The 12124-nt window shown below is 38.2% G+C and overlaps 1 protein-coding gene across 1 annotated transcript in view; it reads right to left on the bottom strand.

Moving 5' to 3' along the window:
- LOC123533610 (exonuclease V-like) overlaps nt 1-12124 on the bottom strand; it is a 46437-nt gene that overhangs the window by 17867 nt on the left and 16446 nt on the right. The gene's annotated exons all lie outside the window — the stretch shown is intronic.

Raw genomic sequence — 12124 nt, 5'->3', positions numbered from 1 at the left:
ATGACCAACCTCCCTATCAACTTTCATGATCCTAGGCCCAAGCGTTCTTGAGTTATCATCCGGAAACGGATTGGTCTACATTCCGACGGACATCTGCAAAACAATATACCCCTCCTTCTTCGAGGGGGTGGGGGCATAAAAAAATATTGTAAGTGAACAAAAGAAGCATCTGCCAAATAGAAAGAGCACTGCAAAACAAAACAAAGCCATATGACCTTTGACCTCTAAGAGTAACCATGACCTTGAAGTGAGTCATCCGAAACATGCGCTCTAAACGTCGTTTCAATGAGGTGAACATTTGTGTCAGGTTTCTTGGAAATCCTTCAAGGGGTTCAAGAGTTACAGAGTGTAAGGGAAATTGCTAACCAACAGACCGACAGACAGACGGACACCGAGGCGATAACATAATACGTCCCTTCGGGCGTATAAAAAGGAATCGAGATCTTATGGTGATACAAGTTGTGTGCAAGTCTGGTTAAAATCAAATCATAAATGAAGCTGCTATTGTGCAGACAAGGTCAAAATAGCTAATTTTGGTCCTTTCAGGGGCCATAGCTCTAGAACCCATTATGGGATCTGGCCGGTTCAAGAAAGGAACCAAGATCTTATGGTGACATACGTTTTGTGCAAGTTTGATTACGTGACAGGTGAGCTAAAAAGGGTAGGGTTTGGTACTAGGATTCTCTTGTATCCGCACATCTGTCTTTTCAATACACTTGTATAGATTTAAACATTTTCCCTGGAGGAGGACCCCTGAACACTCACTTCTTGGCTGATAATTAAAGAATTTTACCTGTCTTAGTTTCTGGCAACCCTGTCCAATTGTTCTGTTTTGCAAATAAAGTAACTTCTCAAATTTTGTAGATTTTATGTTGTATTTTTTTAGATTCTGATAGAAACAACAGGGGCAAAGAACATACCCAAAGATATCAACCTCTGGCGCCTGATGCCCTTATTGCTGAGCGGTCGTTGTGATTGCACGACGTCCTTGCAACAATTGGCAGGTCACAGGACAGGTGGGCAAAGAGAAGGAAGCAGGTGAAACCTAGATCCCATGGAGACCAATCATCTGAAACCATTAAAAAGCTGATGGACTCGTTTTATGACTCATTGGATCTGGCAGTTTCAAGAGGGACTGCCCAGTTTGAGGAAGACCCGGTTTATCAATCATTAAAATGTAAGACATTTTAGTGCTAAAAAGGGTAGGGTTTGGTACTAGGATTCTCTTGTATCCGCACATCTGTCTCTTCAATACACTTTCATCTAAAACCAATAACAAGAAACGCGGCAATGCCACGAAACCAGGTTTTCAACACTTTTCATAAAAATAAAAAAGTATACTGAATCACAGTGCGCCACTTTAAAGCACATTAAAGAATAATGTCAGTGTCGGAATCCGAAAATTCCGTTGTAACGGATAAAAAATGCTAACCCTAACCCTAACCCTACTATTTTTAGTAACAATGACTTTGACCTTGATCCCAGAAACCCCAAAATCAATCCCAAGCTACAACTTTATATAAGTTTTCTATACACCAAGTTTCATCATGATAGCTCATTCCTAAGTTAAGTTATTGACCGGAAACCCTTTTTCTATTTTAAGTAACAGTGACCTTGACCTTGACCCCAGAAACCCCAAAATCAATCACAGCCTTTGTCTTGATATAAGCTACATACATACCAAGTATTATTCAAATATCTTTACCGAAACAAAAGTTATTGACCGGAAACACCAGTTTGACGCCGCCGCCCGCCCGCCCACCCGACCAACCCCAATCTAATAACTCAGGTTTAAGGTTTTCATTGAAAACCTGGTTAAAAAGCTGATGGACTCGTTTTATGATTCATGGGATCTGGCATTTTCAAGAGGGACTGTCCAGTTTGAGGAAGACCTAGTGTATCAGTCATTAAAATGTAAGACTTTTTTAGATTAGAAGTACTTTACAATTTATTTATACTGTCTCGGCGGCTTTAAGTGGTTAAAGCGTCAGCCTACAGAGCGGGAGGTCGAATGTTCAAACCCTGCCGGGTGTCCGTTTTAATATCGCAGGTTGGTGAGCCTCCAGCTAGTAACACAGGCCTTGAATATGACTGAAGTTGGTTAAAAAGGGCGTGGAATACAAGAGGGCCATGATGGCCCTTAATCGCTCACCTGAGTTTAGTTGCTTGCCTGAACAAATTTCTTTGCTAAGGCTTCAAAAACAATAAAGTAGGTCAACAGGTCACATTCATGGTCATTGGAACTGGGTATTAAGATCTGTGTCATCCAAATTTCAAGAAAGAAAGTCAGCTAGTCAAGGTCACAGTCGAGTGACCCCTTATCACTTGGGGTCATCAGGTAATTATAATTAAACAGTCTAGGAAATATGATCTGATAATTTTTGAAGTAATTTTTTCCTATATAATACATATATGAAGTGACCTCCCGGGGCGGGGCCTCTTTTCACCCCAGAGGCATAATTCGAACAATCTTGTTAGAGATCAACTACGCAATGCTACATACAAAATATCAAAGGCCTAGGACTTGTGGTTTCACAGAAGAAGATTTTTGAAGTGTTTTCCTATACAAGTCTATATATACCATGTGACCCCCTAGGCGGGGCCATATTTGACCCTAGGGGGGATCATTTGAACAACCTTGGTAGAGGCCCACCAGATGATGCTACATACCAAATACCAAATCCCTAAGCCCTGTGGTTTTGGACAATTAGATTTCCCCTTTATCAGTCTAAAGAAACCGTATGACCCCCAGGGCGGGGCCATATTACATCCTAGGGGATAATTTGAATAATCTTAGTAGAGGTCCACTAGATGATGCTATATTCTAAATATCAAAGCCCTAGGCCTTATGGTTTCAGACAAGAAGATTTTCAAAGTTTTTCCCTATATACACTGTTGTAAGTCTATATAAACCATGTGACCCCCGGGGCGGGGCCATATTTCATCCCAGGGGGGATAATTTAAACAATATTGGTAGAGGCCCACTAGATGATGCTACATAACAAATATCAAAGCCCTAGACCTTGTGGTTTTGGACAAGAAGATTTTTAAAGTTTTTCCTTTTGGCAACCAGTGTTCTTTATGTAATTCAAGTCTTTGAACAATTTTTAAAGAAGACCATCCATGGATCATCCCTGTAAAGTTTCATCAAAATTGGCTTGGTGGTTTAGGAAATGTATAAAGGAAAGTGTGGACTGACGGACGGACGCCGGACGGTGAGCGATCACAATAGCTCACCCTGAGAGCTTTTGGCTCAGGTGAGCTAAAATGACATATTGTCAGAAATGTTCGGCTTCCAAGAGACAACAAAGTGAAAATATAGAAAAAAAACCTAGAAGATGTTTTTGTAGAAAGCGCGTGTCCATTACCAGGAACAGCAGGTTAATGCACTGAACAAAAAGGCTTAAGAAAAATCAATGAAAGACCTCACAAAATGCATCCCTAGATAACTGTCTGATTTGTCATGATTTGTCAGTTTTGTCCTTGATAAAAAATACCTGCCAGAGCGTATATAAACGAAAGTTTAAGAACTGTTGGGTGATTACTGTACAAAATCTGTATTCACCATTGCTACAATGCTGCTTGGAATTGGAAACTGTCAGATTCAGTCATTGGGAGAATATCACACAACATGCAAAATTGAATTGAAACAACAAGACTGACCCAGTCTTAGAAGAATGAGAAAGTTGAAAAGTTGTGGATAGCGTGGCTGAAAAGATTGATACGTTCAAACACACATGTTTAGAACTAATTAACAACATCGAATTGAAATGGAAGTTATCTCCACTCTCCCTGTTTAGTGGTGATCGACTTCTCAGAAAACGTCATTGCAACCGCAACATGAGGCAGAGTCTAACTACTGGACACACAAGCAGGTAACACTGCATCCAGTTTACATTGTTTGGCATGCTACCAACAGCACAGAAGACAGTCCAGACATTGTAAAAAAATTATAAATAATACTCTCAGACCATCTCACTCATGACGCTGATGCAGTTTTTGCTTTCACTGAGCAGCTTCTTATCCATTTGCAGAACATCCCTGTTAAAAGTCCTCCATCGTTATTCAGACAATTGTGCTACACAGTACAAAATGCAAAACGGCATTTGACCATTTACTTACTCTTTTTTTTTTTTTGTTTTGGGTTTAACGCCATTTTTCAACAGTATTTCAGTCATGTAACGGCGTTTTTTTTTACTTATTCTAGAATAAATGTAAGTGTTTAAGTTGCGTATCACTACACAGAGAGCGGAATATTTTTTCTCTTTTTTGTTGTTGTTGGGTTTAAAGTCACAACGACACAATTTTAGGTCATATGGGGACTTTCCAGCCTAGATGGTGGAGCAAGACCCCAGGTGCACTATTTCATCACAAGTGGGTACCTGGGTAGTTGGATTTAGATATGTTAAAATGCATTACAAAACCCTGAAATGAGATTAAAATCAAACGAATGATTTTTGTTGTTTCAGATCAAGCTGAATTTCCTTATGGTAGGGCACACACTCGAGGATATCGATGCTGTTTTTAGTAGAGTAGGAAAGAGATTGAAGTTGAAAGATGCTTCAACTTTGCCCAAACTGCATCATGCAGTTAGACAGAGCATGGAGCCTGCACCAATTGTAACTCATCTGTCGAGTGTCTAGGGAATTTCTGGGCCAAGTGTCTAGGTTGTGCTCTTTCTTACTACATGTACTAGGGTTTTCAAAGGGTGCACCATTTTACCTTTAAATTGAAAGAATGAAGTTGGAAGACGTTGTACAAAGACTGGCCATTGGATACTTACTCAGCACTAGATATGACTGAGAATGTGGCTAGTCTTAATTTTTGGACTATCTGGTTAGTGCAGAAATGAACCAAAAGATTGTTCCAGTAATACCGAGCATGGAAGCAGATCTTCAAAAATACTCACCGACAGGTCAGATGGAGGAGGATGACCAGAAATAGTGGGAAAGGTACCTTAAAGGAATTAAAAAAGCTTGCAGAATGGCCCCATCGTACCACATATTGATGAGCTCCTTAAATTTAATTCTGCACAAGAGACAGAGACAGAGACCAACACACTTTCAGCAATGAGAGAGCATCAAAGAAAATTAAAACAGAAGTCAGTGAAAAAGAAGATAATGAAAACGTCATAAATCATTATATACTTCTGATAAGACGATACTACTTGGCCTAAAAAGTTTTCTGAAGTCCTGCTGTAAGTCAAAACTTTTAGAACAATTAGGCCAGAGTTTTTTATGTTTTGTTTTACGGGAGCGCCGTACATAAATATTGTAAAACCCAAATAAGAATATGATTCAAATTCTTAACTTTATTTTTATTTTTTCTGCCGGTCGTTGCTTGGATCTCCGACTGAAAATAAAATTTAGTGTTGTTTAACCTAACGCTAATTTCACAACGTAAAATTTACTCGCACTGAGTCGCAGACTGGTTTATCGATTGCCTTTTTTTATTGGTATACTGCACCTAATACCAGTCTTCCACAATTTTAAACATGGCGGAAGCCATTGTGTATTTCAAAGTTTCGATTAAAAGTCTTAAGAAAAACAACGAGTTTAACAAAATAGAGAGATTCAGTTACATTGGGAGAGGCCCTCAACGCTATCCTAGAAAGAGTCGATGATCAGGTGGTGGACAAAATCAACACCGGGACGGGGAGTGATCAGTTCCTCTGCAAACTAGACACCCCAGTGCATGTGCTGGTACAACTTGGGTAAATGATTATTGTGAGAAGTTTTCATAAGTTGACAATTTTTGACTGTTTTTTTTTTTTTTTGTTGGATTTAACGTCGCACCGACACATGATAGGTCATATGGCGACTGAACAAATTTCTTTGCTAAGGCTTCTTTGGTAAGGTAGAACCACCGACCTTCCGTAAGCCAGCTGGATGGCTTCCTCACATGAAGAATTCAACGCCCCGAGTGAGGCTCGAACCCACATCGATGAGGGGCAAGTGATTTGAAGTCAGCGACCTTAACCACTCGGCCACGGAGGCCCCCAATTTTTGACTGTATGAATGCAGATCCAAACATATATTAAAGACTGTATTTGTGTTGTTTAACACTTTTTCTGGTCGAAAATAATGTCTGAAGTAACCAAGAGGACTGTTACCACACACCGAGTTATCCTCTTTGCTACTGAAGTAACCGAGAGATGAAAACCTTTAGGCCAAACTGGGAATTGAACGCAGTACATTTTGCAAAACAAGCGCACACACAACCATGTCACTAAAGTCTAGTAAAGAGCTATCCCAACAGGAAGGCTTTTGAAGTGGCCTATATCACTACACTCCACCCCTCTTTACCTTTTGGAGCAAGACATCAACTGCACATCCTTGCAGTTTCTAGCGTGTTACTGCTCCCTTGGTAACCTATTCCCACACAATGAATTATCATCTTTTTGTGAAAATGACAGCTTGTTTTGCCTTTATAATACAAAACTATTATACAACAGGCAGTATAGAGTACAAAACAAGTGTGCACAACCTCAAAACACACGTTCTATAAAGATTTCCGAAAAAAAAAGAAAAATATAATTATGGAAAATCCATCTTATTCTTATTCTTTTTTCTCGACGCTCATTTTTGGACATCTTTTTCTTATTTATATTCCCTCCTCCTGGCGCTTATTTTTGAAAAAATTCCTTTAAAACAAAAAATAAAAAAAACTCTGAAAGTTTATTATGATGGCATGTAATAACACACTTAAAATTATAGTTTTTGATTATTGACAAGCCATTATAATTTCAGTATGAAAGTCCCCCTTGGCAAAGTTTATTTAAATCATCAGTGTAATGTTCAGAACACTTTGAACGGTAATTTGAAGATAAGGTATAAACTTTGGTGACTCTAGGTCAAATACTTTTGGAGCTATGCGCGACACAACATTAAAATGACCAATTATTTACTAAGTCAGGGGCCATAACTCCTACAAGACTGAATGAATCCGGACGCGAAACCCCAGGTGCACAACTACACATGCTGACCAACATTCCTGTAAAGTTTTGTGACTCTACGTCAAATACTTTTGGAGCTAGGTGCGACACAACACTAAAATGACCAATTTTTACAAAGTCAGGGGCCATAACTCCTACATGATCAGGGTTTTTTCTAGCTATTTTGGGAACATAGCCTATACCCCCAAAATTGGGAATTTTGACGTGTAAATGTTCCAAATTGGGAAATATTCAGTCCCACAGGATATAGTAAGGATGTGTTTAAGCACACTCTCATACACTTGTTTCACATTGTACAACCTCTTAAACATACTTTCATTACAAAATTGTCCATAATTTGCTCAATGTTTGTGCAATTTTGATCAATTTTTTTTCAGGATGTAGATTGGGAATTTTTGCACTCTTTTTGGAAAAAAATATACTTCTTGGCATTGGGAATATAGCCGAATAACGGCTATGAAAACGGCCGAAAAAAAAACCTAATGATTGAATTAATCCGGACGCGAAACCCCAAGTGCACAACTACATATGCTGACCAACATTCCTGTAAAGTTTTGTTACTCTACATCAAATACTTTTGGAGCTAGGCGCGACACAACATTCTCGGAAGGACGGACAAGGGCAAATCTATATGCCACCCCCATCCCACACCCCTCCAAAGTGGGGGCATAAAAAAAGTGCAAAATCACAAGTCGCTCAATATGAAATAAACGAAAATGTTACAGGTACAGTCTGATTGAAGAAATCTTGTATATCATTTATGGACGTTGTGCAGAAAGAAAACATATTGTAGAAAACGATAGAAATAGAAAGACTGAAGACAGTTAACAAAAACTTTGAAAATAAGTAAATATAATTCATAGTACAGTTCAACTTTGTTCGCTGGAACTAAACATGCGGTCCCGTCATATTACAGATATTGTTCTGCATCAGATCACTCAAACATAGATGGCTATAACTTGCGAACCTATCTGCTCTCCCGACAACTATATTATAGTGTAAATAACACCTTTTCGCTCTAACAACAAAAGTAGCAGGTCAAATCTCAATTATTGCCAAGAAAATGCACATTTGCGAAATTAGTATAAATTCAGGGAAGATTTAATTATCTATAATTAGTTAGGTGATACGGTCTGATGTTTTGCAATTTAAAGTAATTTCATAACCGTCTTAATGTATTTCAACCTTTTGTTTGCCTTTGTTCATTTGTTTGGGTTTAACGCCGTTTTTCAACAGTATTTCAGTCTCGTTTGCCTTTGACTTGAAGTCTTCTTCAGATAAATTAAAGTGTGTTTGGAATGATTATTTTGAATTATAGTATAATAAGATAAATCAGAAATTGTTAAGAGTTTTTGATATTCCTTAAAAAAAATTAACGGTTATTTCAGAATGTATAAAGTAACCAAATTTATGTAATTTTTCAGGTTACAGATGTCCTAGAAAGATCGCCACCGTATGTCGAGTTTTTGGAAAACACAAGGAATCCTGCCCTAACAAAGAGGAAACTATCACTAGAACAGGTTGTTGTGGACAATGAAAAAACAGTTTAAAACAAGAGCACCGACTTGCGGGTGTAGACACTCATCTGATTTTTTTTTCTATATATTCTTGAGCCATAATTCTTGAAAAAAGCAATGTAGAGTTATGTACTTGTTGTACGGAGTCGGCTTTTAATGGCGAATAATTTGCTCCGTGTTGAAGAACAAAGATAGAAATAGACAAGTGAAACTGAATGTTCTTCTTTGTTTCTAGATTATCAAGTGAGTTTTTTCATATACCGTTTCTGTATAAATATCCCAGAGTTTCACTGAACCATAATTACATGTATATATATGAAGTTGTATTATTATTGTGGTTTCAAGGTGTGAAATACAGGGTGCTTTAGTTGGACTATAGGGCGGTCAGTCTGTCTGTCCTGACATGTACCATCCCGTAGCTAAGTGTTTCCTTCAATATCTCTGGAAACAAACCAGGTATTGTTTTGATCATTTGCACAGCTTTTTGTAAATTACATCTCTTGATAATATAGTTATTTAACATTTACATAACTAAACAGAGTCATTTTATCACTTGCAGTCATCTGATAGCATAAATACTTTGATACATGCTCCTGTTATCATGGTTATACCTGCTATTTAAGGTGGTGTCTAGAGGCCATTTTACATATTCCGTAGTATGCTTCTTAAAACACGCCTCATTACTGAATTAATATTCTTTTAACATGACTTTATAATCTAACATAAGAAAGGATAAGTTTTATTTAGAGAGGTCAAGACACAAACATTCAAAGGTTTAGCTCAAGTGCTTTTTAACAGACTACTGTTTTCAATCTTGACCGCCTGCGCAGAACAAGTTTCAGACAGCAAGAAATTATGTACATATTGCTTAATTTGTATAGGGAATAACTGTTTTCAGTTAATATTTTCAGAGGGGAAACCAATCTTAAATAGACTAATATAATCTTTAATAAAAAGAAAGCAGGTTATTGCCCTTGTTGAGAACAGTTTTTGATAACTGAAACAAGAGGACCATGATGGTCCTGAATCGCTCACCTCTTCCCACATGACCCAGTTTTGAGTATGACGTCGTTTTTTCTATTATTTGATATAGTGACCTAGTTTTTGAGCTCATGTGACCCAGTTTTGAACTTGACCTAGATATTATCAAGATAAAAATTCTGACCAATTTTCATTAAGATCCATTGAAAATTATGGTCTCTAGGTTTTTCTATTATTTGACCTATTGACCTAGTTTTCGAAGGTATGTGACCCTGTTTCGAACTTTACCTAGATATCATCAAGGTGAACATGCTCACTAATTTTCATGAAGATCTCATGAAAAATATAGCCTCTAGAGAGGTCACAAGGTTTTTCTATTTTTATACCTACTGGCCTAGTTTTTGACCGCACATGACCCAGTTTCGAAAATCACCTAGATATCATCAAGGTGAACATTCAGATCAATTTTCATGAAGATCCATTGAAAAATATGCCCTCTAGAGAGGTCAAAAGATTTTAATAATTTTAGACCTACTGACCTAGTTTTTGACCACAGTTGACTCAGTTTCAAACTTGACCTAGATATCATCAAGATGAACATTCAGATCAACTTTCATACAGATCCCATGAAAAGTATGGCCTCTAGAGAGGTCAAAAGGTTTTTTAATTTTTAGACCTACTGACCTAGTTTTTGACCCCACATGACCCTGTTTCGAACTTGACCTAGATATCATCAAGATGAACATTCAGACCAATTTTCATACAGGTCCAATGAAAAATATGGCCTTTAGAGAGGTCACAAGGTTTTTATATTATTTGACCTACTGACCTAGTTTTTCATCAAGGTGAACGTTCTGACCAATTTTCATAAAGATGTCATGAAATATATGGCCTCTAGAGAGGTCACAAGGTTTTTTCTATTTTTAGACCTACTGACCTAGTTTTTGATAGCATGTGACCCAGTTTCGAACATGACCTAGATATCATCAAGATGAACATTCAGACCAATTTTCATACAGATCCAATGAAAAATATGGCCTGTAGAGAGGTCACAAGGTTTTTCTAATATTTGACCTACTGACCTAGTTTTTGATAGCACATGACCGAGTTTCGAACTTGACCTAGATATCATCAAGGTGAACGTTCTGACCAATTTTCATGAAGATCTTGTGAAATATATGGCCTCTAGAGAGGTCACAAGGTTTTTCTATTTTTAGACCTACTGACCTTGTTTTTGATGGCACGTGACCCAGTTTCGAACTTGACCTAGATATCATCAAGATGAACATTCTGACCAACTTTCATAAAGATCCCATGAAAAATGTGACCTCTAGAGTGGTCACAAGGTTTTCCTATTTTTAGACCTACTGACCTAGTTTTTGACTGCACGTGACCCAGTTTCGAACTTGACCTAGATATCATAAAGATGAACATTCTGATTAACTTTGATAAAGATCCCATGAAAAATTTGACCTCTAGAGTGGTCACAAGGTTTTTCTATTTTAGACCTACTGATCTAGTTTTTGACCGCACGTGACCCAGTTTCGAACTTGACCTAGATATCATCAAGATGAACATTCTGACCAATTTTCATAAAGATCCCATGAAAAATGTGACCTCTAGAGTGGTCACAAGCAAAAGTTTACGGACACACGGACGCACGCGGACCCTGCGCGATCGCAAAAGCTCACCTTGTCACTTTGTGACAGGTGAGCTAAAAAGTTACAAAAATGTTCTGGTCAAATTTCATGATTCAAGCAAAACAAATCTTACATTGTTAAAAAATAACTGCTTTAGGTTACAATTCTGGTAACTTATTTTAGTTACACCCCTGACTGTCTAAATCTTGAACAAGAGCTTGTAGAACACGAAATGCTCCCCCACCCTTGATGCATTCAGTAACTGCACAAGGAACAGAACTTACTTGGTCACTGTACACAAAAGTTCTACTGTTCTGGGTCAATGTGACCTTGAACTTTGACCTATTGACCTCAAAATCAATAGGAGTCATCTGCTGGTCATGATCGACTTCCCTATTATGTTTCGTGATCCTAGGCCCAAGCTTTTTTGAGTTATCATCTGAAAACCGTTTTAAAATGTTCCGGATCACTGTGGCCTTGACCTTTGGCCTAGTGGCCTCAAAATCAATAACGGTCATCTGCTGGTCATGACCAACCTCCCTATCAAGCTTTGTGATCCTAGGCCAAAGCATTCTCAAGTTATCGTCCGGAAACCGTTTAACTGTTTCAGGTCACTGTGTCCTTGACCTTTGACCTACTGACCTCAAAATCAATAGGAGTTATCTGCTGTTCATGTTCATGACCAACCTCCCTATCAACTTTCATGACCCTAGACCCAAGCATTCTTGAGTTATCATCCGAAAACCATTTAATTGTTCCGGGTCACTGTGACCTTGACCTTTCACCTACTAATCACATAAGCAATAGGGGTCATCTGCTGCTCATGACCAACCTCCCTATCAACTTTCATGGTCCTAGGCCCAAGCGTTCTTGAATTATCATCCGGAAACCATTTAAGTGTTCCGGGTCACTGTGACCTTGACCTTTGACCTACTCATCTCAAAATCAATAAGGTCATCTGCTGGTTATCATCCGGAAACGGATTGGTCTACATACAGACCGACCGACCTACAGGCATCTGCAAAACAATA

This window comes from Mercenaria mercenaria, chromosome 12 (assembly GCF_021730395.1).
Source record: "Mercenaria mercenaria strain notata chromosome 12, MADL_Memer_1, whole genome shotgun sequence".
NCBI lineage: Eukaryota > Metazoa > Mollusca > Bivalvia > Venerida > Veneridae > Mercenaria > Mercenaria mercenaria.
The sequence above is the reverse complement of the archived record's forward strand: the minus strand, read 5'-3'. Positions and strand labels throughout refer to the sequence as shown.